Source organism: Elephas maximus, chromosome 4 (genome assembly GCF_024166365.1).
Source record: "Elephas maximus indicus isolate mEleMax1 chromosome 4, mEleMax1 primary haplotype, whole genome shotgun sequence".
Classification (NCBI taxonomy): Eukaryota; Metazoa; Chordata; class Mammalia; order Proboscidea; family Elephantidae; genus Elephas; species Elephas maximus.
Window position 1 is genome coordinate 30,723,549 of NC_064822.1, and position 27,938 is coordinate 30,751,486.

General features: G+C 40.6%; 1 long non-coding RNA gene across 3 annotated transcripts; it reads left to right on the forward strand.

Moving 5' to 3' along the window:
* Window positions 1-27,800, forward strand: LOC126074916 (uncharacterized). 3 transcript variants are annotated; one of them, XR_007517062.1, is made up of 6 exons: window positions 1-63; window positions 504-734; window positions 14,630-14,746; window positions 15,888-15,994; window positions 19,345-19,530; window positions 27,545-27,800. It is a non-coding gene; the product is annotated as an uncharacterized LOC126074916 (long non-coding RNA). The 3 variants fall into 3 exon arrangements; XR_007517064.1 differs by lacking the exon at window positions 27,545-27,800 and adding an exon at window positions 21,795-21,929; XR_007517063.1 differs by lacking the exon at window positions 14,630-14,746.
* The last annotated feature ends 138 nt before the right edge of the window (window positions 27,801-27,938 follow it).

The following is a 27,938-nucleotide window of genomic DNA, read 5'->3' on the forward strand; positions in this document are numbered from 1 at the left end:
TTCCCTGGGAGAAACATGGCCGGGAGCAGTAAGGAGGCGCCAGACTACGGGCGAGGGGTCATGGTAAATGCTAACTCCTACTTGGGAGCTGAGTCGTGCGCTCCGCGCTCTCTCCTCTCCCCACCCGCCTTTTAAATTAAATGCCTGAAATGCATTCGGGTGAGAGCGACCCATTGCTTTGTTCTTCCCTCCCGGCGGTGATCGCACCATCCTCAGTCCCACCAGCCCTCCCCTCCCCAGTCCTCTCCTTCCCGGCGCCCAGTTTGACGAAACACCGATTAACCATCCCTTTGCCCAGTGTACTTAGTGTCCCCATTTCTGTCCTCCGCCCCCTCCCCCCCCCCCCATGAGTCCGCTACTCCAGCTTTAAGCCTCTGTGGTCCGGGTTTCCACTCCTGCTAGTCCCCAGGATTCTCTGGGAACAGGGCGGGTCTCTACAGAACTCGCGTGCTACTCTTGCGGGTCTCCTTTTTTCTCTTTGTGCCACCTCCCGACTCTTCCAGCGCGGGCTTCCAGTGTTCTTTTCAAAAAGCATACTGTATTGATGATTCTCGAGCGAAGCTAGGAATTAAAGTGGCTCAAGTGAACGGAATTTGAGCTTTCAGACTTTTTTGCTACTTGGGTTTGGACTCGTCTGTGGAACCTCTGGACAAGGTAGCGCCTCATGAGTGTCAGATTCCTCGTCTGCAAAAGGGAGAAATAATACGCTGGGCCTGTTGAGAGACTTGGAGAAGGTGTGTGTCAAATATCTGGTAGCACGCAGGATGGGAGGATGTGGGTTAATGGATTCCTAGACCCGAGCCTCTTTAACCCTCGGAACCCCCGAGAAGTCAACCAGAGGGTGCTCATCAGTTAGTGTCCTGGGACAATATGGGCCCTTGCCCTTTTGGCCACCAGGTTCTTCTGCCGAGGATGGTTTCCACAGAACCAGTTGCCACAGAGTGGAAACTCCATGTGTGTCAGTAGAATTGTGCTCCACAGGGCTTTCAATGGCGATTTTTTGGAAGTAGATCCCCAGGTTTTTCTTCCAAAATGCTAGTGGATAAACTCGAACCTCCAATCTTCCAGGTATAAGCAGTGTGTTAACCTTTACATCCGAAGGTGGTGGTTATTACTGTGTCAGATTTAATGCAAAGTGTTGATGAGGGTCTTGGGTGGGTCTGATGCTACACATTAAGGTATTTTTTTTCAGAGATGGGTATGTAATTCACAAATTATCACTGAGTGAGTAAGTGGATTGGGGAAGGAAACACCTCGTACTAAAACGTAGGTAACTGTTCAGGTTAAATGTGTTGCTTGGTTCTTAATTTAACAACAGGACTGTCCCTTCTTCAAGAATTCTTAAAGGAGAAGGAGTTTATTTATGTTTTTACCCCATATATGTGTACTATCCAGCTCCGCTTGAGGCAGGGTCTAGGGAAACAAGACAAAGGCCCTGCCCTCATGAAACTTGCTTTCCAGAGAAGGCAAGCAGTGTGCAAGCAAATAAATAATTCCAGATAGTGGTATGTGCAATGGAAAGAAAAGAGGGTAGTGGAATAGAGAGTGATTGCAGTGGAGATGAGGAGCATTGGTTTTGTTCAAGTGGTCATGAAGACCACTCTAGGATGATATTTGAGCTAAGAAATGAAGGTTAAGAAGTTGGTAGCCATGTGAAGACCTGAAAGAAGAGTATGCCAAGGCAGAGGCACACACACCAAGTGCAGAGGTCCTGAAAAAGAAAGAATTGCATCTGATTTATATTTTTAAAAAAACATTCTAGTTGCCATAGGGAGAATGGACAGACATAGGGATGGGTTCAGTGGGAGGGGGATGAAAGTGTAAGAAGAGAAACTAGTAAGTTCCATTCTGGATAAGCCGAGTCTGCACTGACTGTAGGGTCTATAGGTAAGGATGCACTGTAGGCAGTTTGTAATTCAGGAGAGTGAAAAGATTTGGGAATATTTGATGCTTAGGAGTGGATGAGGATGCTTAGTGAAAATGCAAGAATCTAAAGAAACCACTGTTAAGGGTAATTGTTGGTTGTTAGGTGCCCTCCAGTCAGTTCCAGCTCATAGCAACCCTATGTACAATAGATCAAAACACTGCTGGGAACTGCACCATCCTCACAATCATAGCTGTGCTGGAGCCCATCATTGCAGCCGCTGTGTCAATCCATCTCCTTGAGGGTCTTCCTCTCTTTGGTTGACCCTCTGCTTTACCAGGCATGATGTCCTCTAGGGACTGGTCCCTCCTGATAACATGTCCAAAGTACGTGAGACAAAGTCTTGCCATCTTCGCTTCTAAGGAGCATTCTGGCTGTACTTCTTCCAAGACAGATTTGTTTGTTCTTCTGGCAGTTCATGGTAAATTCAATATTCTATGTCACCACCATAATTAAAAGGCATCAATTCTTCTTCAGTCTTTCTTATTCACTGTACAGCTTTCATATGCATATAACTGAAAATACCATGACTTGGGTCAGGTGCACCTTAGTCCTCTAAGTGACGTCTTTGCTTTTTAACATTGTAAAGAGATCTTTTGCAGCAGATTTGCCCAATGCAATGTGTAATTGATTTTTTCTTTTTTGCCCACATTTTTTTTTATTGTGCTTCAAGTGGAAGTTTACAATTCAAGTAAATTTCTCACACAAAAACTCATACACACATTGTTATATGACCCTAGTTGCTCTTCCTGCAGTATCACAGCACACTCCTTCTCTCTACCCTGTATTTCGTGTATCCATGCAACCCACTCCTGTCCCCGTCTGTCTTCTCATCTCACCTCCAGACACGGCGCTGCCCAATAGTCTCATGTGTCTACTTGAGCTAAAAAGCACACTCCTCACCAGTATCATTTTATGTCTCATAATCCAGTCTAATCTTTGTCTGAAGAGTTGGCTTCGGGTTCTAGTCTTGGGGTAACAGAGAGTCTGGGAGCCATGACCTCTGGCGTCCCTCCAGTCTCAGTCAGACCGTTAATCCATTAATTCTTCTAGAGTTTGAGGTCTGCATCCCACTTTTCTCCTGTACCATCAGGGAGCCTCTGTTATGTTCCCTGTCAGAACAGTCATTGGTGGTAGCTGGGCACCATCTAGTTCTTCTGGTCTCAGGCTGATGGAGTCTCTCGTTTATGTGGCCTTTTCTTTCTTTTGGGCTCATATTTTCCTTGTGTCTTTGGTGTTCTTCAATCTCCTTTGCTGCAGGTGAGTTGAGACCAGTTGGTGCATCTTAGATGGCCACTTGCTAGCTTTTAAGACCCCAGACACCACTCACCAAAGTGGGATTCAGAATGTTTTCTTAATACACTTTGTTATGCCAGTTGACCTAGATGTCCCTTGAAACCGTGGTCCCCAGAACCCCAACCCTGCTACTCTGTCCCTCGAAGTTTTTGGTTGTATTCAGGAAACTTCTTAGCTTTTGGTTTAGTCCAGTTGTGCTGACTTCCCCTGTATTATGTGTTTTCCTTCCCTTCACCTAAGATAATTCTTGTCTACCATCTGATTAGTGAATACCCCTCTCCCTCCCTCCCCACCCTCGTAACCATCAAAGAATGTTTTCTTCTGTGTTTAAACCTTTTCTTGAATTCTTGTAATAGTGGTCTCATACAATATTTGTCCTTTTGCGACTGACTAATTTCACTCAGCATGATGCCTTCCAGATTCCTCCATGTTATGAGATGTTTCACAGATTCATCGTTGTTCTTTATCATTGCATAGTATTCCATTGTGTGAATATACCTCAATTTGTTCGTCCATTCAGGTAATTGATTTCTTGACTGTTGCTACTATGGGTGTTGATTTTGGATCCAAGTAAAATGAAATCTTTGACAACTTCAATATTTTCTCCATTTATCCTGATGTAGCTTATTGATCCAATTGTGAGAATTTTTGTTTTCTTTATTTTGAGGTGTAATCCATACTAAAGGCTGTACAGTCTTTGATCTTCATCAGTAAGTGCTGCAAGTCCTCATCACTTTCAACAAGCAAGGTTGTGTCATCTGCATAATGCAGGTTGTTGAATGAGTCTCCCTCCAATCCTGATGCCCCGTTCTTCTTCATATAGTCTGGCTTCTCAGATTATGTGCTTAGCATACAGATTGAATAAGTATGGCAAAAGGATACAAGCCTGACACACACCTTTCCTGATTTTAAACCATACGGTATCCCCTTGTTCTGTTCTAACGACTACCTCTTGGTCTATATACAGATTCCTCAGGAGCACGATAAAATGTTCTGGGATTCCCATTCTTTACAATCTTAGCCATAATTTGTTATGATCCACACAGTCAAATGCCTTTGCATAGTCACTAAAACACAGGTAAACATGTTTCTGGTATTCTCTGCTTTCAGCCAACTTCCATCTGACATCAGCAATAATATCTCTCATCCCACATTCTCTTCTGAATCCGGCTTGAATTTCTGGCAGTTCCCTATTTATGTACTGCTGCAACCACTTTTGAATGATCTTCAGCAATATTTTACTTACGTATGATATTAATAATATTATTCGGTAACATCTGCATTCTGTTGGATTACTTTTCTTTGGAATGGGCATAAATATGGATGTCTTCCAGTTGGTTGACCAGTTAAATGTCTTCCAAATTTCTTGGCATAGATGAGTGAGTGCCTCCAGTGCTGCATCCGTTGGTTGAAACATCTCAGTTGGTTTTCTGTCAACTCCTGGAGCCTTGTTTTTTGCCAGTGCCTTCAGTGCAGCTTGAACTTCCTTTAATACCATCGGTTATTGATCACATGCTACCTCATGAAATGATTGAACATCGACCAATCAATCCTTTTTGGTACAGTGACTGTGTATTCCTCCAGTCTTCTGCTGATGCTTTGTGTGTCATTCAATATTTTGCTCATAGAATCCTTCAATATTGCAACACGAGGCTTTAATTTTTTCTTCAGTTCTTTCAAGCTGAGAAATGCTGAGCATGTTCTTCTCTTTTGGTTTTCTATCTCCAAGTCTTTGCATGTTTCATTTTAATACTTTACTTTGTCTTCTTGAGCCGCCCTTTGAAATCTTCTGTTCAGCTCTTTTACTTCATCATTTCTTCCATTTGCCTTAGCTGCTCTATGTTCAAGAGCAAGTTTCAGAGTCTCTTCTGACATCCATTTCCTTTATTTCCTCTCTTTTTAATGACTTTTTGCTTCATGTATGATGTCTTCTTGTCTGGTCTTTGCTCAGTCATGTTCAATACATCAAATCTATTCTTGAAATAGTCTTTAAATTCAGGTGAGATATACTCAAGACCATACTTTGGCTCTCATGGGCATGTTTTAATTTTCTTTGGCTCTAATTTGAACTTGTATATGAGCAATTGATGGTCTGTTCTGCAGTTGGCCCCTGGCCTTATTCTGACTGATGATACTGAGCTTCTCCATCGTCTCTTTCCACTGATGTAATTGATTTGATTCCTATATGTTCCATCCAGTGAGATCCACTTGTACAGTCGTTATGTTGTTGAAAAAAGGAATTTACAATAATGAAGTCGTTGGTCTTACAAAATTCTATCATGTAATCTCTGGTGTCGTTTCTATCACCGAGGCCATATTTTCTAACTACTGATCCTTCTTTGTTCCCAGCTTTCACATTCCAATCACCAGTAATTTATCAATGCATTTTGATTGCATGTTTGCTCAACTTCAGACTGCAGAAGTTGGTAAAAATCTTCATTTTCTTCATCTTTTGCCTTAGTGGTTGGTGCGTAAATTTAAATAATAGTTGTATTAACTGATCTTCCTTGTGGGTGTGTGGATATTATCCTATCACTGACAGCTTTGTATTTCAGGATACATTTTGAGATGTTCTTTTTTAACGATGAATGTGACACCATTCCCAGCATAGTAGACCATTTGACTGTCTGATTCAAAGTGGACAATACCAGCCCATTTCAGCTCACTAATACCTAGGATATTGATGTTTATGCATTCCATTTCATTTTTTACGACTTCCAATTTTCCTAGATTCATTTTTCATACATTCTACATTCAAATTATTAATGGATGTTTGCAGCTGTTTCTTTTCACTTTGAGCTGTGCCACCTCAGCAAATGAAGGTCCCAAGAGCTCTACTCCATCCACATTATTAAGGTCGATTCTACTCTGAGGAGGCAGCTCTTCCCCAGTTGTATTTTGAGTGGCTTCCAACCTCAGGGGCTCATCCTCCGGCACTGTATCAGACAATGTTCTGCTGCTATTCATGAGGTTTTCACTGGCTAATTCTTTTCAGAAGTAGACCACCAGGTCCTTCTCCTAGTCTGTTTTAGTTTGGAAGCTCCACAGAAACCTGTCCACTGTGGGTAACCCTGCTGGTATTTGAAATACCGATGGCATAGCTTTCAGCATCACAGCAACATGCAAGCCCCCACAGTATGACAAACTGACAGATGAGTATGATAAGGGTAGAAGCCTGGAAAACCCCAAATGTAAGAGTCAGACAGTGGAGAAGCCAGATAAAGGGACCAAGAAAGTAGCAAAGCAAGAGAGAGAGCGAAGGCAAGGTCCCTAGGGAGGGGTGGAGGAGAAGGGGTCATCAAGAGGATCAGATGCTGCAGAAAGAGCAAGTAGGATAAAGATGGAAAACAGGCCATCGAATTTAACAATTACAGAATCATTAGTAGTGAAAAACTTAAGCAACCGGTCTCATCAGTTGAATGGTTCAAATATAGTACTACCATATACTACAATAACCAACAACAAAAAAGAAAACATTGCTTTCGAGTTGATTCTGACTCGGTGTGTCAGAGTAGAACTGAGCTCCGTAGGATTTTCTTGGTTGTAATCTTTATGGAGGAGCCCTTGTGGTGCAGTGCTTAAGCATTTGGCTATTAACCAAAAGGTCTACAGTTTGAATCCACCAACAGCTCCTTGGAAGCCTTATGGGGCAGTTTTACTCTGTTCTATAGGGTCATCGTGAGTCGGAATTAATTCGGCGGCAATGGGTTTTTTTGGGGGGGGGTTAATCTTTACGGAAGCAGATTTCCAGGCCTTTCTTCCTTGATGCCACTGGGTGGCTTTGAACCATCAATCTTTCAGTTAGTTGACAGCAAATGTTTGCAGCACCCAGGAATCCATAATACAATACTAGACACTCTTAAAAAGAATAAGGTAAATTTATATGCTTCAATGAGATAGGTGGAGTCCTGGTGGCACAGTGGTTAAGAGCTTGGCTACTAATCAAAAGGTCAGCAGTCAAATCTACCAACTACTCCTTGGAAACTCTATGGGACCATTCTACTTCGTTCTATATGGTCACTATGAGTCGGAATCGACTTGACAGCAGCGGTTTTGGGTTTTTTTGGAATGAGATAGGTAGATTGTTAAAGTTTAAAAAGCAAGTGATAGAACCGTGTAAATAGTCTGATCTATTAATTTAAATGAGGCCCTTTTGGGGCCAGGCTCTGGCTTCACCACTTATGACCTTGGGAACTAACCTCTCTCTGCTGCAGTTCCCTAACCTGTAAAATGGGGATTAGCAATAGTGACTTCCTCATAGGGTTGCTGAGGATTAAAGGCGTTAGTAACAGTGCCTGGCACATAGTAGGTCCTAAATCAGCTCCTGCTATTATTTCTATGTGTAGATATATGCTCAGAAAATGAATGGAAACTTTTAACCAAACTTTTGCCAGTACCTATGTATGGGCACAGTGGTTAAATGATATGGCTGCTAACCAAAAGGTTGGCTATAGGAATCCACCAGCCGCTCCTTGGAAACCCTATGGGGCAGTTCTACTCTGGGTCAGAATTGAATCTACAGCAATGGGTTCCTATGGGGAGCAGGGTGGGGATAGAGGTGAGAGATACTTAAAATCTGTGTTTCTTAAAAGCTCGAATTACATTTATAGTAAAAGGAAGGAAGACAGAAAGAAAATTTTTGACCCAGTGGGGGTCAGTGGGGTTCTGGGTTTTCGTGGGCTGAGGAATGAATGGGACAGGAAAGAAGGCATTGAGCTATAAGAGGTATGGAAGTTTGCAGTGAAGGAAGAAAAAAATATGAACCCAAAGGAGATATGTGCATTTATTGTTTTGACTGAGGGAAAGGAGCCAGTGGAGCAAGAAACCCACCCACTGCCGTCAAGAGATAGGCCTGAAAAAGGGAGTAATTACTGGAGAAGGACAGGAGGAACTGGGATTAAATCATGTGTTGAAAGTACAACCTGAAGCTTCGTAGTTGAGTTAGAAAGAAAGGGAGAGGGAGTAGGGAATAATGTGGATTAGTAGTGGCTAAGAGGAAAATCACTGAGAGCCTTCACGTTACACGGCCTGTGTTTTCTCTTGAAGCAGGAGGCAAGGTAATTTTATGAAAGATGCAGGAAGGTGGTCAGAGGGAGAGTAGAGCAGCCGGATCAGCTGCCGTGGGGCTTGGGAGTGAGAAACAGTTGCTAAGCTGCCTGAGGACCCACCAAGCTTAGAAATAGTCAATGTGTAATGGAATCCGTTGCTGCATTTATGCCATTTCCTCCAGTAGAACTTGAGATAGTTGGATTAACCTCAGGTTGGGTTTAGCCAGGTAAGGCAAACTCAGAGTGAATTCAAGATGCTGCTGGAGGCCCGCGACATCTAGGGCGAAGAGGGGAAGGAAACCTTGAGAGGGTAATACAACGGGAGAGCAGCAAGCCCTCAAGGATGGGTTGCAAAAAATCAAATGGAAGTTTTAGTACAAGTGAAGAAAGGGGGCAGGTAATAATTGCAAACGTGAGGAGCCCTGGTGGGGCAACGGTTAAGCACTGAGCTGCTAACAGAAAGTTCGGCAGTTCAAAACCCTCCTCTGTTGCCCTAGAAGCGACTCCACAGGAGAAAGACCTGGCAATCTGCTCCTGTAAAGATTACAGCCAAGAAAACCCTGTGGGAGAGTTCTACTCTGTCAAGTGGGGTTATATGAGTTGAAATCTACTGGATGGCATACAGCAATAACATTGAGAACTTATTATGTGCTTTTCCTGTATTATTCATTTAATCCTCACAAACCTGTGAGGTAGGTCTGTTATAACCCCCATTTTACAGAGGAGGAAACTGAGTCACTGGGAGAATAAATCACTAAGATCACGTTATTTGTAAATGGCAGAGGCAGGATTGAAGCCAGCTTTCAGTCACTGTGGTACAATAGGAAGCTGTGACTCTCGGGAGGATTTTCGGCGGTAGGAAGTCCTGGATGATTCAGTGTAGCTGTGTGAATGTGTTGCTGACGTGGAATAAAGGTGAGGTAGTTTGAGCTAAGGCAGGCAAAGAAGCGGTAATATGGAGTAGTTGGAAGAATCAGTTATAGGAGTAAATCACCCAAGGAGCTGTCCAGAGATGAGGTGGAGAAGAAAATTCGGAGCTGGTAGAAACTTGGTGATGAAGATGGCGAGGGGAGGAGAGCCAGACTGACTTAAGCATAAAACGAAAAGTGCAGTTTTGTAAGATACTGTGTCTGGAGAAGGGAAGAGTAAGATATTTAAGATGGCTTCTGCCTTCAACTGGCTTTCAGTTGAACTGGCAAAGTAGGACATTAGTGGATTATTAACATTAAACGGTGGCACATGCTAAGTGCTAAATAAGAGATGTAGACCCTGAGTTCAGAAACTTTGCTCAGGGTTGGTTGCCACCTGATCGGAAGCTAGTAGGGTCACCAGACCCCTGGTTGGTTGCTTTCCTGGATCTCATGTCATGTGAACTCCTTCAGGGCTGCCTATCCATAGTGTTTATGTAAACCAGGAGAGGGGGATTTTTTTCCCCTGTATTTACTGAGATAAATATTTCCTACTATATTTTCCCTATTTAAAAAAAAAAAATTATTTTGCTTTCTTCCATAAAATAACAGCATTTGGGTACACTTGTGTATACTCTCCCATAAAAAAGCCTTTTCCCCCTTCCCCGAGTATTTATTAAGCACCTACTGCACTCCAGTGCTATACAAGGACCCGAAGATAAAAAGATGGATAACACATCTCCCTGAACTTGAAGGAACGTTACCACACAGGATTATTTGTTGAGTGATACCAAAACAGGCATATTTTGTTTTTGTTTTCTATTTTCACCAAAACATTGTCCAAGTAGCCATAGTCAGTATCTACACAAGTGAATTTAGTAGAAACAAAAGAAGAGAAAAATCTAAAATCATTGTTGTGTTTCTGTTACAGACAGCTTTCTTCCTTCATTGAAATGTGGCTGTACTGGATTAAATAATCATCTAAGAAACACAGCTTTACTAGGTATATGGAGTCCTTGGGTGGTACAAAAGGTTAATGTGCTTGGCTGCTAACCGAAAAGTTGGTGGTTCAAGTTCACCCAGACGTGCCTCAGGAGAAAGTCCTGGTCATCTAAAAAAATTCTGAAAAATCACCATTGAAAACCCTACGGAGCACAGTTTTACTCTGACACACAGGGGGTCGCCATGAGTTAAATCAACCCTACAGCAACTGGTTTAAGGAGTTTTATCTTCTGAGTTCTGAACCTATCACACAAGGCGGAGGCATATGTGATACACACATATTTGGTCTGCTGAGTCCTCTGGAACCAGAACCTGGGGCCCTTTTTTTCGGAAACCACCTCTACCCATTATTTGAAATATGTGGTTCTGATGTGGCTGAGAGCCCTCTTCCCTGGCTCTCGGGCTGAGCCTGTGAGCCCAGCTGGGCCAGGCGATGTTCGTGCCTGGGATTCTTTGAATCAGAGCTAAGGGATGAGACTCCCTTCCTCTTTGATGGTGGAGGGGAAGATGTGAGCCTGGGGACTAACCGCAGCCGTGGCTACCACCTCCAGCACAGAGTGGGGCCCAGAGGGTGGAGCTCAGCATAAGCAGAGAGGAGCAGAGATTAGGTTTTTAGACGTGTTTCCAAACTCTTTTTCTCTGGGGGGAAAACCTAAAACATAATGCAAAAAATATTCTAAGCAAAAAAATATATATATTTTTAATGACTTAGAAGGTTTTCAATATGAGATTTTCAAATGAGGAAGAATCGGAATGAGTTCTGGGATTTGGATGTTGTATTAAATGGCTCAGTTAATGTGTTCGTCACTTCCCGGGTTTGTTGATGTTTTTTGCCTTTTGAACAGAGACAGCATTGTTCTGAATAAACTTAGAGAACATTATCTGTGATACTAAAACTATTTAAAGACTTCTTTTTTTTCCTTTAAAGCAGGTGAATAACATAACCTCCGTTCTTCCAGGTTTAGGATTTATTTACAATGAAATGTGTGGTCACTATTAAGAATAAAAAACATAAACCAGTAGTTCCTTAATTGTCTTTTATCGTAATCATGAAAACACTATTTCAGATTAATTGGAAATAAGGCCAGTTTGGATTATGGAATAGTTTTAAAGAAATACATCTCCTTTTAAATTCAGAACTTTAACTAGGGTATCAAGACTTTGGCAAATAGGTTTGGGGTACTTCTTTACTTAATTAAATAACGTAATTTACAATTTGAATATTGATGTTTTTAGTCTATCTAAATAGTCAATATTTATTGTATACTTTTTAAATATAGACTAGTGCTGATATAAGAGTTTTGTATTCATTATCTATTACTTAATCCTCACAAGAGCCCTATAAGATAGGCATTGACTCCATTTTAAAAATTAATAAAACTGAAACTTAGAAAAATTAATATGCCCAAGGTCCTACAACTAGTAAGTAGTAGAGCCTAAACTTGTCTCCAGGAATGTTGAATTTCCAGGTCCATGCTCTTAACCACGACTGTATGCTGCCTCTGACCCACAGATTTCTGTTACAGTTTTCATCTCTAAATTTGTTTTGTCTTTTGTGTATCAAAAATTTTTGGCATCATTTAGTAAGCACTTACTATATACCAGGCAATGTGCTAGATACTCTAAGTACATTATCTGTACTGTTGCTTTTAATCCTAACAACAATCCTGTCCATATGTCTTATTATGTCTTATTTAAAGGAAGAATTCACTCAGAGAGGGAAAGTAATTTCTCCAGCATCACAGCCCTTAAGTGTCAGAGCCAAACTCTTGAACATGAAGGGAGAACAGTCTCTGAGAGCCACCTACAGTGTGGTGGGAGGCATGGGCTTAGAAAACCCCTAGTTAATGACTCCCACCACTTGGAAGGGCTCCAGGACGTGAAGTGGGTAGTGTGTGTGCTCTGGAAAGCAAGCCAGAAAGTGCTCTGCGTTTGGATGATCTCTCAAGGGCCTGGTCGGGCTCCTCTTGTATGGTCCTTACCTTGGCCTGCCAGGATCTTCTGGAGGCTCCTCATGCATAGCTGGTAGTTCAGGCTCTGACTGTGGGGTTGGTGGTTACAGCAGGCTCAGGGAATTCTCAGAGTGGAAACCAGAGTTATGCTGTGCAAATTCTACATTCGAACCCAACCAATTTGCTGGTAGAAAAGAGCAAATTTGTAGATGACATACATCATTTGGTTATCAGTCTGCAAAGGGTAGATGGCAGTTTTTATAGCCGTGAGCAATGGTGCTCTGTATCACAAGCAAGCAAACTGAGGGTTGAGGCTGGAGTTCAAGCAGTTGAGTAGTTCCTGGATGGAAACTGTCATCCATTCATTTATTTAATATCTCTGAGCACTTACTATGGTTCAGACAGCATTCTGTGCATTGGGAATACAACAATAAATAAGATAAAGTCTGCCAGAAGGAGCTAACATTCTAGTGGGAAGACAAAAAACAAACATGTACACACCCATGTCACATCAGGTTGTAACATTCTAGTGGGAAGACAAAAGACAAAAAACAAACATGTACACACCCATGTCACATCAGGTTGTAACATTCTAGTGGGAAGACAAAAGACAAAAAACAAACAGGTACACACTCATGTCACATCAGGTTGTAATATATGCTGTGAAAAAAGTAAAGCTGGGTAAGAGGAATATAAAGATGGAACGGGGTGGGGGTTGTTATTTTATCTAGGTGGCCAGGGAAGGCCTCTATGAGGAGGTGGCATTTGAATGGAAACTTAAAGGAAGTGAAGGGCAAGCCATGTGGCTGTTCTAGAGAAAGAATATTGTAGGCAAAAGAAATAGCAAGGGCAAAGTTCTTGAGGCAGGAATATGCTTGACACTTCAAGGAACAGCAAGGAGACCAGTGGTCGAAGCTGAGTGAGGGAAGAAGTGAGTACCTGGGGGTAAGCTGGAGAGGTAGATCCTTGTTGGCTGTGGTGAGAGCTCTGGATTTACTAAGAGTAAAATGGGAAGCCCTCGACAAAGTTCAAAAGGTCGCTCCAGTTGCCATTCGGAGGGAGGCAAAGGTGGAAAAAGGGAGAGAGTTTAGCTGCTACTAGAGTCCTTAGAGAAATGGTGGTGCCATAGACCAGGGGGGTAGGGGTGGAGGTGCTGAGAGGTGGTCCTGGTTAAACACTGAAGGAATTAACGACAGGATTTGCTAATAGGCTGCATGTGGGATTTGAAAGAAAGGAGTCAACAACCCCAAGGTTTTGGTGTGAGCACCTGGAAGAATGAGTTGCTCTTTACTGAGATAGGGAAGGGGTAAATTTGGGGCGGGGAAATAACAATTTGGTTTGGCTGGTGCTCCAGAGCCCAGGACTGGGATGGGAGTGGGTGGGGACTGGACCACAAGCTTTCCTTCCAAAGCAAAGTGGAACTGGTTTTGAGTGCTGCTCGAGGAGGAGGGTGGCAAGCAGGGCAACGTCCCAGGGTTAAATCAAACACAATGGGATCTAAGACAACAGAAAACAGACTAGACCGAGTAAGGAAGAGTATAGAAGGGTCAGCTGTCTTCTCAAGGAACCTTAATTGTAGTCTTTGGAGGAAAAGGGAGCCAGAAGTAGCACCAGGAGTTCAGGAAAGGAGGTCAGACGGTAGGAGTAGTCAGCAAGACTTCCAGGAAGAGGTAGGGCCTGACCCGAGCTTCAGAGGAGGGAACTGAGCTTGGAATACAGAGCTAGAGGGGGAAAAGGGAAAGGGTGCAGGATGCAAGACCGACACCTGAACAGAACACAGAACTGGGAGTAATCAGGACTTGACTGAAAACCAGCCTGAGGGCAGGAAGGGAAAGGTTTTGGGAGCTGGCTAGAAAATTAGGATGGGTCTGTATTATGGAAGCCCTTGAAAGCTTAAAGTTGGACAGAGGAGTCTGAGGAAAGTGTGCAGGTTTGATTAAAGGACAGGAACCTGCAATATAACTATGATGTGGTTTGACTGTGTAACACTTTCATTTTCTCACCTTTTCTTGAAAGTAGAAATAACCCCATCTTCACCTTCGTTTTTCTCCTACATCTTTACTATTCTAACCATAAAACCTGCACATCCAGTCCTAAGAAGAGGACTTGCTACCTGTCTATCCACTCTATGACTAGGCATCAATTTTCCAGTAAAAAACCAAACCTGTTGCCGTTGAGTCAATTCCAACTCATAGCAACCCAATAGGACTGTTCCCATCATAGTACATCCTTTTGAAGTTTTTGCTGTAATGGACTAGACCACTCAGAGTTTCTTTATACTCTAATCCTGGGAGACATCTAGTTTAATTGGTAGTCTTTACCAGGCAGATGGAGCATTTACCATTAATACAAATTAATATTATATGTAATGTATTATGATCAATCAGTATATTATATATTAATATAATTACAAATCTAATATTATTCATAGTAATGTATTCAAGCTAATATTTATGATTTAGGTATAAATTATATATTTATGCATGCACACTCTTACAGAGGCATCCCTGGGTGGTGCAAGTGGCTGTAAGTGCTCAACTACTCTCCGAAGGGTTGGCGGTTTGAACCCACCCACAGGCACCTCAGAAGACAGGCCCGTTGATCTGCTTCCAAAAGGTGAAAACTCTGTGGAGCAGTTCTACTGTGCACACATGGGGTCATTGTGAGTCTGAACTGACTCGGTCATTGTGAGTCTGAACTGACTTGATGGCAACTAACAGCAACGACAACACTCATAGGCAATACTATGGGATTAACTATAAGTCATTATGTTAACTGACTTATAAAATTTGCCATTTCCGTCTAGGGTCTTAAAAGCTAGTGAGCAGCAAGTGGCCATCTAAGATGCATCAATTAGTCCCAACCCACTTGGAGCAAAGGAGAATGAAGAACACCAAAGACCCAAGGAAAATATTAACCCTAGAGACAAAAAGGGCCACATAAACCAGAGACTCCATCAGCCTGAAACAGATGGTACCCAGCTACCACCAATGACTGCCCTGATAGGAAACACAACAGAGTCCCTGCCAGAGCAGGAGAAAAGTGGGGTGTGGAATTCAAATTCTAGTAAAAAGACCAGACTTAATGGTCTAACTAAGACTGGAAGAACCCCAGAGGACATGGCCCCTGGACTCTCTGTTAACCCAGAACTAATACCAATCCTGAAGCCAACTCTTCAGACAAAGATTAGACTGGACTATAAGACATAAAATGATACTTCTGAAGAGTGTGCTTCTTAGTTCAAGTAGATAAAAAAGAAAAATAGATACACGAGACTAAATGAGCAGCTCTAGTCCGGAGGTGAGATGAGAAGGCAGAAAGGGACAGGAGCTGGTTGAATGGACACAGGAAATCCAGGGTGGAAAGGAGGAGTGTGCTGTCACATTATAGGGATTGCAACTAGGGTCGCATAACTATGTATAAATTTTTGTATAAGAAACTAGCTTGAGCTCTGAACTTTCACCTAAAGCACAATAAAGGAAAAAAAAAATTGCTGTTGCATTCTTAATGTGTGACACCAATAGTTAGGAATGGAGGACTGACTGTTCACTTCAGTACTAGGTCTTTTATCAGGTTAGACAAAGAACCTTACTCCACTGAGTGTTTCATAGGTTCAAAGAATATAATTTAAGGCAATATTGAGGTCTTCACATCTATTTCTGTTTTCAGTATTATTCTGTCTTTCATTTTGTTTTTGTGTGTTTTTAAAATAAATTTCCAATGAAAAATGCCATAACCAAAATAATCTGGTTTACAGATTATGGATGATTGGCCAGGGTATGACTTGAATTTATCCACATACCCACAGCACTATTATGAAGATTGGGAATATGTCCTCTTACCTGATGGCATCATTGTGAACAGGTGAGTGGTATTTCCTGTGTCAGTCTTGGTCTTGGGCTGGACTGGTTCTCTCTGTGTGAATCCCAATATACTTTAGGACCCTATTCTTGAACCATTTTTTTATAGTGGTAGAGAGAAGTTTTATAGGACAGTGAATTTGCAATAAAAATGGATTTATGCTTTAACTGAAACTGCTTACCTGGACATTTGTTCAGAGGCAGTGGTATGAAGGCTATACTTACGAAAGGTATTATAAGCAACACAGTCATCATATCAGTAGTGTCCGGTACAGACTGATGAAGGTGGGGGTTGGGAAAGCATTGCTCCTCACCCAGGGACCTTTGGTTCATGCTTTTCACTGACTCTTAAGTTCCAATCAGGGAGAGGCAAGAGGTGACCTTTGGTGGTGCAACGACTATTTTCAACTGCTAACCAAAAGGTCGATAGTAAAGATCACAGCCTTGGAAACCCTCTGGAGGCAGTTTTACCCCATCATATACGGTTGCTATGAGTTGGAACACACAGTGACAACAACATGAGTTGAAATAGACTCTAAGGCACCTAAAACCAAACCCATTGCCATCGAGTCGATTCCAACTCATAGTGACCCTATAGGACAGAGTAGAACTGCCCCATAGGGTTTCCAAGGAGTTGCTTCAAAATGCCAAACTGTTTGGTTAGCTGCTGAACTCTTAACCACTGTGCCATCAGGGCCCCGTAAGACACCTAGACAAAAATAGGCCCGTTCTGGCCTATTTACATAGAGATGCGTTGGGTTTTTCCTAGACGATTGCCTTACCTAAAGCCAACTTTTTCTCTGCATCCTCAAGTTCCTATGCCACCCTCATTCGTCTCTTGGTTTTCAAAGTGCCTCCTCCAGTTCAACCCACTATAGACAGCATCAGTAGAAATCATGCCCCTTTAACAGAGCTGCCTTAAAGCCAAGACTAGAACTTTTCCGTGCACCTGTAATTTCTTGGAGCCCTGGTGGTGCAGTGGTTAAGCGTTCAGCTGCTAACCAAAAGGTTGGCCATTTGAATCCACTAGCTGCACCTTGGAAGCCCTACAGGGCAGTTCTACTCTGTCCTACAGTGTCGCTATGAGTCAGAATCGACTCAATAGCAATGGGGTTCGGTTTTGTTTTTTTTGGTAATTTCCTGTAAAGGTCAGATACTTAAGCCTTCACATTTATGTGGAAAACAAAGGTGCTTCTAGGTCCTTGATTTTCTCACCACACTCCTAGGCGTCATAGGGATTCTTCACAGGCTCAGAAGTCGGGTGAGGGGACACTGGGGAGCAGGAGATGATGGAGACTTTGGACTTCTCACTCCAACCCTTGCCTTAAGCCATAGCACTACTGCCTCAAGGTTTTTTTCTCTGTTATAATCTTCTGAGTTAAGATTGAACTTTATGAAATAGGTCCTCAGCCAAAGGAAATTTTGCAACACACTAGATGGTCACTATTCCCAGGCTATCTTTCCATCAATCCCTGTTCTGTAAGCAAAGGGAAATGTCATTCTTTCACCCAAGTACTAAGATTTTCCATTGGCTAAGGCCTGTATATTTCTTGTTCTCTCAAATTATAGTATATTAATAAAATAAGGTCTAGTTTGAGGTTTCTCATGGCTTAAGATGGCTTTCCCGTGGAACATAAATTCTGATCCTCAGAGGGAATAGAAGGTTCCATGGTCCAATAAACTGGGGAAATTTTTGCATTTCCGAAATTGCTAAATTTTCCTGTTGGCAATTCAAAACAAACATTAGCGTATTAAAGATATGAAAATTCCCGCCCCTCCACTGCTGAAAAGGAAAAAAACCTGCTTGGCTTGAACAGTTAAGCCAAATTTTTTTTGTGCCACAGGAGACTATACTCAGTTCACATCTTAATAACTCTCTGAAGAGTCTCCCCTTGATATCTGTTTGGGTACAAATGGTTTAAAGACATTCCAGCTTTTCTTACTTGAACTTCATGACTTATGCATCCTGATCTAGTACATGTGAGTCCTCGGTGAGGTTGCCCTAAGTCAGTGAGTGTCATCTGGTGAAATTGTTAAATGCATACTCCTGGGCAACTGGACTTACAGACATGAAACTATTGGAGAAAATACAGTTCCAAATTAGGTAGCAAATGCCAGTCCAAGGCTACTTACTGCACATTGTGCAATTCCAGGCAGCCTCATTCACATTGAGATCCATGTAAATGGCGCCCACTGGAACTTTACTCTGGGGCACCTCTCACATAGGTAATGCAAGTGTTATTTTGTTTGTTTGTTTTTTCCTGTACTCAAAGTAAGGATTTTAATATATCGGTTCCTTAAATAGGACCATGTATGGTAACAAGAAAATGAGGCGTAACTTACATTTTTGGAAAAAGAGGAGATTTACATTAGGAATACACCTGACCAAATTGAGTCTATATCTTTAAATAATTTTATTTTCACTTAGGATTTTTTTTATTACATGGTTTTCCTCTATCAGTGATAAGATCAGTAATAACAGTTACTATAATGGCCCATCAAATGGCCGTTCTGTATCTCAAAAACAGGTTTCAGTTTCTAAAGTTGTCTTCACCATGCATGTTGCCAAGAAAATGGCGCTGAGCTTGAATTGTTTTATATTACATTGGGAGAACATCTAACTAAATTTAGTTTGAATCTTTAGACAGCTTTATTTTCATTTAAATATCTCATGCATTTAACATACAGACTTGCAAGTTTACATGCTTTCTTTTAAACTTTTAAAATTCACAAGTGTTATCTTTTGATAGTTACTTGACTTTTCCTCCAAAACCCAAAAACCAAACCCATTGCTGTTGAGTCATTTCTGACTCAACGACCCTATTGGACAGAGCAGTAGAACTGCCCAACAGGGTTTCCAAGGCTATAATCTTTATGGAAACAAACAGTCACATCTTTCTCCGGCTGAGTGGCTGGTAGCTTCAAACTGCCAACCTTTCACCCGTCTCCCATAATCTTGTAAGGTGGGTGAGTCATTTCCCATTTCCTTTTTCTCTACTATAAAATGAGCATAATATTGCCAAATACCATCATAACGTTTAGGTTAACAAACAGGCTCTGTAGTGATAAAAGAAGAGCATTCATGGTCTTGGACATTATATTCTACACCGTTATCCTTTCTGTGACATAAAGGAACTAGAATATGCCACGGTTGACACGGTGATCAGAAGTGTGTTTTGAACACTCTCTCTGTCCAGCCTTAAAAAGCTCCTGTGTCTGTAGGTGTCTGTGTCCCAAGTTCTTTTTTCACACTTGCCCTCATACTTTGGCAGGTATAATGTGTCATTCATTTTTCTAAAGGGAATAAAAATACAGGTAGTTGTGCTTTGATCTTTTATCCTTTGCTTCTTTCAGAATTGAGCGGCTGGCTAAGGATATTATGAAAGGCATATAGGATACTGTGACATTATGGTCCTCTGTGTGCTTAAAGGACGTTACAAATTATGGGCCAACCTTGTGGAGCACCTAAACAACATCAGCCAGAATTCAGATAGATTTGTCTCTTTGAAGGTGGATTTCATCAGACCAGAAAGTTACAGGGTAAGTATGGTGCATTTTAACCATAGGATGTTTAGAATTAGCAATGCTATAGAATAATGTTATGAAAATGAAGAGTGTAAATTTTTTTTTAATTTTGTGAGAATACTGCAATGCATCATTCAAATAATATTCTTTGACGTAAAAAAAATTTTTTTCATGTATATGAAAAGACACTCAGGGGTAATTCATTCTTTTATAGTTATATAGCCGAGTAGTTATTTCCTGTTGCCTAGCCTTGTAAATGAGTGTCCTCAGTGTTAAGAAAGTCCGGTGAACACAGTGTTGTTTTTGTCCTGGATACCACTGTTGGCCCTGGAGACCTGTGGGAGGATGCCCAGCCCAGAGAGATGTTGTCACTCAGGTGTTCCACAGTCATGATGCAGAGGTGGAGAAAGGACGCCTGTAGGGACAGTGAGCTATCAAGTGGGATGAGACAATATTGGAGAACTTCAACGGAAGACCCCTCCACCAGCCTCTGGTGAGCTTTCTGTGGCTACCACTGAATGGATTGAGGGGGATTATTTTTCAAAGAGAAGCCCTGGTGGTGCGATGGTTAAAGCACTAGGCTGCTGACCGAAAGGTGTTGTGGTTCAAACCCACCAGCCTTTCCGAAGGAGAAAAGACCTGGCAATCTGCTCCCATAAAAATTTATAGTTTAGGAAACCCTATGGGACAGTTCTACTCTGTCAGGAAGGGTTGCTATGAGTCGGAATCGACTTGATGGCACAGAACAACAACATTCTCCAAAGGCATGAGGCATTGATGGTTCAGTGTTAGAAATCTCGCTTTCCATTTGGGAGAAGAAAAAGAGCTGGGTTCAATTCCTGACCAACGCGTCTTATGCACAGCCACAACCTATCTGTCAGTGGAGGCTTGCATTTTGCTATGATGCTGAACAGGCTTCACAGGAGCTTCCAGACTAAGATGGACTAGGAAGAAAGGCCTGGTGACCTACTTCTGGAAATCAGCCAGGGAAAACCCTGTGGATCACAAAGGTTTGATCCCCAACCAATCATGTGGATGGTACAGGACGGCGCAGCATTTCGGTCCATTGTGCATGGGGTTGCCATGAGTTGGGGGCCGACTGGACGGCAGCTCAACAACATTCTGCAAAGCCGTGGTCCCTTAGTCTTTCCCTCTTTTCCTATGCTGTTACCTTTTGTCATGCTTTTTGATTCGATGTATAATAAATCATTAAAATCCACTTACTATTGAGTGAAGATATGTTAGGGTCAAAACCATGGAAATAGACTCATTGATCAAACGAGCGTAACACATTTTAATTCATTCATCACTCTTTTCTTGACTTTCTATTACTGTGGAACAAGTCACCACAAACCTAGTGCCTTAAAACAACACAAACTTTTTATCTCACAGTTTCTGTAGGTCAGAAGCCTGGGCATAGTGTAGCTGAGCTCTCTGCTCAGAGTCTTACCAGGCTGAAATCAAGGTGTTAGCTGGGGCATTGATCTCATCAGGTCCGTTTCCAGGTTCACTGGTATTTGGCAGAATTTAGTCACCATTTCCTTGGTGGCTGTAGGCCAGGGACTGCTCTCAGCGCCTAGAGTCTACTGTTTGGTCTTTGCCTAGTGGGCTACCCCATTGGCAGTGTGCAACATGGTTATTGCTTCTTCAAGGCCAGCAGGATAATCTTTCCATTCAGGATGGGCGTGATTATGTCCTGCTCACCTGGGATAATCTCCCTTTTGAGGAACTGAGAAGACAACTGACTAGTCACCTAATCCTGGGAGTGAATTCCCATCATATTTATAAGCCTCACCCAGACTCAAAGGGATAGAATTATAATTTCTATAATAATTTCATAATTTTAATACATTTTATAATTGTAATTATTTAGCTTCTTTGGTGAAGTGTTTGTTGAAATGTTTTGCTCATTTTAAAAATTGAGTTGTTTTCTTATTCAGTTTTAAGAGGTATTTGTATATATTGGATGCAAATTCTTTATTAGATATGTGTTTTGAAAATATTTTTTCCAGCTGGTGGGTTGTTTTTTCATTTTCATAGCAGTGATTTTTAAAAATTTATAAAGCCCTATTTATCAGTATTTTTCTTTGTGGATCATGCTTCCAGTACATATAAAAAAAATTTCCCAAACTTAAAGTCGCAACGAGTTTATCCTGTGTTTTCTTTGAGACATTTTCTAGTTTTAGGTTTTACATTTAGGCCTATCATATATGTTGAGTTAATTTTTTACTGTGCTATAAGATATGAGTCAAGGTTCCCCTTCTTTTTTTTGCATACAGGTGTCCAGTTTTTCCAGGATCACTTGCTGAAAAGACTATACCTTCTCCCTTGAAATGTCTTTGATCTTTAATTGAAAATCAATTGAATATATATGTGTGGGTCTACTTCTGGATACTCTGTCAGGGTCTGTGCTTATCTTGTTGTCAATATTATACTCTTTTGATTCCTGTAGCTTTATAATAAGTCTTGAAATTTGGTAGTATGAGTCTTCCAATTTTGCTTTTCTTTTCCATAACTATTTTGACTATTCTAGTTGTTTGCTTTTCCATGTAAATTTTAAAGTCACTTTGTAACTTTCTACAAAATAACCTATTAAAATTTGGACTGCTTTGAATCTATGCACCGATTTGTGAAGACTTGACATCTTAACATTATTTAGTCTTCCAGTCCATGAACATGGTTTATATTCTCATTTATTTAGGTCTAATTTAATTTTAGTGTTTTGTAGCTTTCATCAATCAGATCTTACACATATATGGTTAGATTTATACCTAAATATCTAATTTTTTTGGTCCTATTATATTTCACACTTTCTTTTTTATTATACTTTAGATGTAGGTTTACAGAACAAACTAGCTTATTATTAAACAGTTAGTACACATACCATTTTATGACATTGGTTAACAACCCTATGATGTGTCAGCACTCTCCCTTCCAAAACTTGGGTTCCCTATTACCAGTTTTCCTGTCCCCTCCTGCCTTCTAGTTCTTGCCCCTGGGCTGGTGTGCCCCATTAGTCTTGTTTTGTTTTGTGGGCCTGTCTAATCTTTTGATGAGGGGTGAACCTCAGGAGTGACCTCATTACTGAGCTGAAAGGGTGTCTGGGGGCCATACTCTCGGGGTTTCTCCAGTCTCTGTCAGACCAGTAGGTCTGGTCTTTTTTTGTGAGTTAGAATTTTGTTCTACATTTTTCTGGGACCCTCTGTTGTGATCCCCTGTCAGAGCAGTCAGTGGTGGTAGCTGGGCACCATCTAGTTGTACTGGACTGAGTCTGGTGGAGGCCATGGTAGTTGTGGTCCATTAGTCCTTTAGACTAATCTTTCCCTTGTACCTTTACTTTTCTTCATTCTCCCTTGCTCCTGAAGGGATGAGACCAGTGGAGTATCTTAGATGGCCCCTCACAGACTTTTAAGACCCCAGACGCTACTCACCAAAGTAGAATGTAGAGCATTTTCTTTATAAACTATGTTATGCCAATTGAGCTAGATGTTCCCTGAGGCCATGGTCCCCATAGCCCTCAGCCCAGCAATTTGGTCCCTCAGGGAGTTTGGATGTATCTATGGAGCTTTCATGGCCTTGCCTTGTACAGGTTGGGCTGGCTTGTGCAGTATTGTGTACTGTCTTACCCTTTACCAAAGTTACCACTTATCTCTTGTCTATTTAGTGTTTTTCCATCCCCATCCCTGCCCTCCTTCATAACCATCAAACATTGTTGCTTTTTATGTGTAAACCTTTTCATGAATTTTTATAGTAGTGGTTCATACAATATTTGTCCTTCTCTGATTGACTTATTTTACTTAGCATGATGACCTCAAGATTCATCCATGTTGCTAGATGCTTCACAGATTCATCATTGTTCTATATTGTTGCACAGAACTCCACTGTGTGTATGTATGATAGTTTTTTTATTCATTCATCTGTTGATGGACAGCTAGGCTGTTTCCATCTTTTTGGTATTGTGAATAATACTGCAGTGAACATGGGCGTGCTTATATCTATTCATGTGATGACTCCTATTTCTCTAGGATATATTCTTAGGAGTGGGATTGCTGGATCATATGGTATTTCTATTTCTAGCTTTCTAAAAAACCAAACCCACTGCTGTGGAGTAAATTCTGACTCATAACAACCCTAGAAGACAGAGTAGAACTGCTCCATAAGGTTTTCAAGGAACACCTGGTGGATTCAAACTGCCAACCTTTTGGTTAGCAGCTGTAGCTTTTAACCACTACGTCGCCAGGGTTTCCTAGCTTTCTAAGGAAGCATCATGCAAAATGATAAAACCATTTTGGAAAACAATATAGCTTTCTAAGGAAGCGCCATATCTTTTTCCAAAATGGTTGTATCATTTTGCATTCCCATCAGCAATCCATAACAGCTCCGATCTCCCCGCAGCCTCTCCAACATTTGCTATTTTCTGTTTTTTTTTCATTTGTGCCAGAAATGCCGGGGTGAGAGATACACTCTTTCTTTAAATTTCAATTTCCAATCGTTTATTGTCAGTATATAGAAATACTATTGATTTTTGTGTACTGAATCCTGTGACCTTTCTAAACTCACTTATTAGTTCTAGTAGCTTTTTGGTAGATTCTTTTGGATTTTCTATATAGACAGTCATTTCATCTGTGACTAGTGACCATTTTACTTCTCTTATGTAACCTGTATACTGTATATTTCTTTTATTGTATTATCTTACTGGCTAGGACCTCCAGTACAATATTAAATATGAGTGGTGAAAGAAAACATTTTTGCCTTTTGTCAATCAGTATGATGTTAGCTGTTGAAGATGTTCTCTATCAGATTAAGATAAAGTGTGCGTGCTAAGAGTTTTTTTTAATCATCAATGAATATCGCATACTCTCAAATGTTTTTTCTACATTTATTGATGTGTTACATTACATTGGTTGTTTTTTCTAATTTTGAGCCATCTTTCTACTTGGCCATAATACATTATACTTTTTATACATTCCTAAATTCAGTTTGCTAATATTTTTGAGGATTTTTGCATCTACATTCATGAAGGATATTAAATCATAGTTTTCTTTTCTTGTAATGCCTTTGTCTGGTTCTGCTATCAGAATTATTCTGGTCTCAAACAATGAGTTAGGAATAATCAAAACAGTCTGGTACTGATATAATATTAGACACATAGAACAATGGATTAGAATTGAGAGTCCAGAACTAAATCTATACGTCTGTGGTCAACTGATTTTTGGCAAGGGTGCCAAGTCCATTCAATGAGAAAAGAAGAGTCTCTTCAGTAAATGGTGCTGGGAAAATTGGATTTCCACATGTAGAAGAATGAACCAGGAGCCACACGTCATACCATATACAAAAACCAACTCAAAATGGATCAAGACCTAAATGTGAAAATAAACCATAAAATTCTTAGAAGACAATACATTGACAAAACTGTGGAACCTACTTTTTAATGATGGGTTATTAGATATACAACTAAAGCACAAAAGGCAAAATACAAAATAGACAAATGGAACCTCTTAAAAATTAAATTACTTTGTTCATCAAAGGACTTTATCAAAAAATGAAAAGACAACCTACAGATTGGGAGAAAATTTTTGGAAATTATGTATCGGATAAAGGCCTAATATCCAAAATATATATAAAACTTCTACAGCTTAACAACAAAAAGACAAACAGCCAAATCAAAAAATGGACAAAGGATCAAATTGCTGGGCTGAGGGCTACAGGGACCATGATCTCAGGGAATATCTAGCTCAATTGGCATAACATAGTTTATAAAAAAAAATGTTCTGCATTGTACTTTGGTGAGTAGCGTCTAGGGACTTAAAAGCCTGTGAGTGGCCATCTAGGATACTCCACTAGTCTCACCCCTTCAGGAGCAAGGGAGAATGAAGAAAACTAAAGATACAAGGGAAAGATTAGTCTGAAGGACTAGTGGACCACATCTACCACGGCCTCCACCAGATAGTCCGGAACAACTAGATGGTGCCCAGCTACCACCACAGACTGCTCTGACAGGGGATCACAATAGAGGGTCCCAGATGGAGCTGGAGAAAAATGTAGAACAAAATTCTAACTCACAAAAAAAGACCAGACTTGCTGGCCTGACAGAGACTGGAGAAACCCTGAGAATATAGCCCCTGGACACCCTTTCAGCTCAGGAATGAGGTCGCTCCTAAGGTTCACCCTTCAGCCAAAGATTGAACAGGCCTATGGAACAAAACAAGACTAAAGGGGTGCACCAGCCCTGGGGCAGGGACTGGAAGCCAGGAGGGAACAGGAAAGCTGGTAATAGGGAACCCAGGGTTGAGAAGGGAGAGTGTTGACATGTTATGGGGTTGTTAATCACTGTCATAGAACAATGAGTGTAATAACTGATGAGAAACTATTTTGTTCTATAAACCTTCATCTAAAATACAGTTAAAAAAAAAAAAAAAGGGCAGAGGACTTGAACAGACATTTCACCCAGGAGTATAACAAGCACGTTATGGCCAAGAAACATATGAAAAGATGCTCAACATCATTAACCAATAGTCAAAAAGCGTAAACAACTTAAAACGTCCATCAGTGGATGAATGGATAAGCAAAATGTGGTACATACACACCATGAGATACTACTCAGCCATAAAGAGAAATGAAGTCCTGATACATGCTAACAACATATATGGACTTTGAAAACATTATGTTGAGTGAAATAAGTCAATCACAAAAGGACAAATATTATATGAGCTCACTTATATGAAATAATGAGAATAGACAGATGTATAGAAACCAGTGTTTATTAGTGATTACCAGAGGTGGAAGGGAGAGGAAAAAGAGGAGCCATTATTTAGGTTTTTGTTTATGATGGGAAAGTTGTCAACAATAGATGATGCTTGCACAACATGATTAATGTAATTGATAGTGATAAACTGTACACCTGGAAGATATTGAATTGGCAAATGTTGTGATACATACATATACATATTTACAACAGCAACCAAAAAAACTTAAGAACTAAAAAAATGAATTGGGAAGTTTTCCTTTTCATTTACTTTGTAGAATGTTTGGGTAGAATTGGTGTTAATTCTTCCTTGAATATTGGGTAGAATTTACTAATGAATCCATCTGGACCTGGAGTTTTCTTAGTTGGAAGGTTTTTTAACTAGGAATTCAATTCTTCAGGATATCTTTGTTTGTTTCTTTTATGGGTGAGCGCTGATAGTTTGTGTCTTTGAAGGAATTTGTCCATTTTATCCAAATTTCCAAGTTTATGGTCATAAAGTTGTTTGTAATATTCTCTTAATATCTTTTTAATGTCTTTATTTGTGTCCCCTCTTTCATTCCTGATATTGCTAAGTTGTGTGTTCTTTCTTTTTATTCTTTACCAATGTGACTAAAGGTTTATCAATTTTTGATCTTTTCAAAGAGCCAGTTTTGTTTCCTTTGATTTTCTCTATTGTTTTTCTGTTTTCAATTTTATTGATTTGTGGTTTTATCTTTATTATTGTCTTACTTCTGCTTGCTTTGGGTTTAATTTGCTTTTCTTTTCCTAGTTTCTTAAGATGGAAGCTTAGATTGTAGATGAGACCATTTTTTCCTCAGTATGAGCATTTAATGCTATAAATTTTCCTCTAAGTACTTATTTAGCTGCATCCCATAAATTTTGATATGTTGTATTTTCACTTTCATTCAATTCAAATTATTTTCTAATTTCTCTTGTGACTTCCTCTCTCACTCATGGGTTATTTTGTGTTGTGCATTTTCCAACTATTTGGGTATTGTCCAGAGATATTTCTGTTATGATTTCTAGTTTAATCCTGTTATTGCAGAGAATACACTTTGTATGATTTCAATTCTGCTCAATTTGTTGAGGCTTTTTTTGTCACCAAGATAGGTTCGATTTGGGTGAAAAAGCTTTGTAATTCCTGTCAGATTAAACAATACTATTATCTCTTTTTAGTTTTTCACAGTTCTCCATGGTCTGTTTCTCCACACTGTTTTTATTTTTACCAGGGTCCTGACCTAGAGGCACACGTTCTAATACTTGTATTCCCTGTTAACTTAGTGTGATACTGCGGTAAAACTTGCAAAAGCCGGAACCTGTGTAAGGTGAAAACCTGTCAGAAGAGGAAAACTAAAATATTTTTCACGGATAGAGAGCAACAGAACAGTGAAAAGACTGAACTTGTCAAAGGCGGAAACCTTGTGATACCCAGAAAAACAACAGGACAGTCCTGTTGGGTTCCAGTTCTCAGAGCCTTCACTGCAGTTCAGAATAAACATTTGCGTTTCTAAAACTCTGGTAACACTGTGATCATTATCGCTGCATCTGGACAGATATTTTCAAATCAACATTTTTTTTCCCCTGGGCTTAGGGATGTGGGGAATTAATTATGCCAGGGTTCTAATGGAGAAGGGAAGAAACAATAGCCAGCAGTTCTTTACCACCTTCTCCCAAT